Source organism: Dasypus novemcinctus, chromosome 10, assembly GCF_030445035.2.
Source record: "Dasypus novemcinctus isolate mDasNov1 chromosome 10, mDasNov1.1.hap2, whole genome shotgun sequence".
Lineage (NCBI taxonomy): Eukaryota > Metazoa > Chordata > Mammalia > Cingulata > Dasypodidae > Dasypus > Dasypus novemcinctus.
Window position 1 is genome coordinate 59841700 of NC_080682.1, and position 2900 is coordinate 59844599.

Sequence of the window (2900 nt, forward strand, 5' to 3'; positions counted from 1 at the left end):
AGATGGACAAATTAGATCTTCTGTCTATGTCCTTATTTGCTTGGCCTCTTCTGGGATTGTCTATCCAAGCTTGGAAACACCGGAGGATGGTGGGCTCGATTTTCTTCCTCTTTCTATCCCATCAAGAGAGTATATTTTGAAGGAAAAACAAGAGTCCTACTTGGTTATTTTTACCAGTGGGTGTCACAGGGTAAGTGGGTTGAGTTCTAAAGTCAGTGAGCCAAGCAAAGATTGCCTACCATTAAAATAATTCTTGAGAACTCCAAGTATCAGGATCCCGAAACACCAAAATACCTCATTGGGTGCTCAAACTCACAAATAGCAATCTGTTCTGTCCTGAGCGAAAAACTGCTGTGTTCTCTAAAAGAGAACTTGAGTTTTGCTTTCTGCCTCATCTGTCTGGTTTTGTCCTACGGGAGGACACCCACCACCGTCTGCACTCCCTTGCAGTTTCTCGTTGGGTGTGACCCTCGAGAGCGTGTGACCGGCAGGCATCTAGGACCCTCATCCCTGGTATTAGCTGCGTCCCTCACTACCTCGGCTCCTGCCAGGTGACTCTTCTTGGCAGCAGCTCTCACTGGCTCCAGTAGCAACTTCCCTGCCTGGGCCCTTCGGGCCTGGTCATTTAAGAGCTTCCTGCCATTCCAGTCTCTGGGCGCCTCTGTGATTCTGGTTTTTTCGCTTATCCCTGCCACACCTCTATAAACAGTCCCTTTGTTAAAAATGTCTTTATTTAAACTATCTGAAAAATTCTGTTCCCTGCCAGGACTCTGACGCTTCAGGGACTTTCCCCCCAAATCGCCAGTTCTGATGTGAATGGGAAGGTTAGAAGTTTCCTTTGTCAGGGGCACCACCTATGAGGGTTCTTTAACAGAGGGACTGGTTAGCAAGGGGAGGGCAGGCTGTAGGGACACCAGGAGAAAGGCGAGCGCGGCACCCTAGGCTTTGAACAGTGGGCGACGTGACCACCCCGGGCCTGAAGGCTCAGGGAGAGGACATAGTTGTTGAACCTGGAGAAAGAGGGGGCAGTGCTACTGCTTGGTGTGGGCTGTGACCTTAGGGTGAGGACACAGCCAGTTCGTGGCAGTGCTGCAGTGAGAAAATCAGAAAATTAAGCCCACCAGCCCACCTACTCTCTCCCTCCTAGCTCCTGTCATTGCCTCCACTGGCCAGACCCAAAAGATCCATCCAGCTCTTCTCCCTGGGCACAGAGCAGGGTGGAGAAGAGGGAATAGATCTGAATATACCCAGCACAAGAGCTCTGCTTAGCTCTTGGCCCAAAAGATACCATCACAACTAAATACACCAAATCCCAAATGCATTACAAGATGGAAAAGACTTGGCCTGATATTTAGGAGCCATCTTTGAGAGGCGTAAGTTATTATGGTAAAGTATTATGGGGTTTTGAATCCCAACTCCATTGTCAGGCAAATTACTTGTCCCATTTGTGGTAGTTTTGACATTATTTATAAGCCCCCAAAAGAGAAAGATTAGGTTTGTAAACTAATCTGTTCCTCTGGGTATGATATCCTTTGATTGCATTAAATTCAGCAGAGATGTCTTTGATTAGATTACCTGTTAATATTAGGCTTTTTGATTTGGCCACATCAGTAAGGTGTGACTCAGGTTGAGTCCCCGCCCCCGGCTGAGACTGTTATAAACAGTCACTGATGCAAGAAGACACACAGAGGAGAGAACTTCGTCATTTTGGTCCTGCCGTGTGACAGAAAGAAGGCTCAAACAACTAAAGTCTTGGGAGAGATTTTCCTGCAAGCTTACAGCTGACCCTGGGAAGACAGCCAAGACTGATAGAGGTAGCCCTGAGACAAGCCCTGTGCCAGCCTGCAGCTGAGATCGGGAAGAAGCTGGGTCCAAGAGGAAGACAGAGGCTGAAACCCGGCAGAGATCAGCGGCCATCTTTGATTCAACACGTGGCAGCTGACTTTGGTGAGAAAGTTCCTCTTATGGTACCTTGAGTTGGTCTTTTATGGCCTTGTAACTGTACACCTTTACTCCAAATAAATACTCTTTATAAAAACCAACCTATTTCTGGTACTTTGCATTGGCACCCCTTTGGCCAACTAAGGTAGCACCATTTGAGCCACATCTGTAAAGGGGGATGGACACCCACAGCAACTACCCCTGGGTGCGTTTGGGGGTAACTGAGCTAATACCTGTAGAGTGCTGGATACATAGTAAGAAGTTAATAAAGGTGTTTTGTTTTGTTTTTCTGTTATTATCCTTGTACCCAGAGAATCTCAAGATGGAGCACATTTGCCCCAGAAAATATCTTGAGGTAGAAAGAACATTGGTTTTGGAGCCAGAACACTTGGGTTCAAATTCTACCACATTATATTCTTCCTCAGTGAAACCTTCATTTCTCTGAGCCTCAGATTCCTCTCTGTAAATAGAAAACAAACACCCACTTCACCAACTTGGGTGAAGACCAAAGTGAATGAGATAAATGTGCAAGAAAACGCTTCCTAAAGTGAAGAGCCCTCTGCTAATGTAAGGAATTATAATTATTAACCCAGCAAATAATGTTCCGTGGCAAGCATTCTTCTGATGATTTCAGTTGCTGTTCTCTTGTTGACTCAATACGTGTCAACAGATGACTCCATTTCAACCGAAATACCCCTTGTGCAAGCAAATTGCTAATTTAGACTTAAACTGTGCTCAACTCATGATTAGAATTCAAACCTTGGTTCTCCATTAGGGATGCATAATGCTACATTTTCCTTCACTGAAATTAATCAGCTGCAAATGATTAAATTACTATATATAGTGTGAAACACAACAAAGCTGTAATTTTTATATAAATTCCAGAATGTTACATTATTTCCCTTTAGCACTGACATTGGAATAATTCCTCCACAATCATTGCTTTGTCTTCTGTAAAA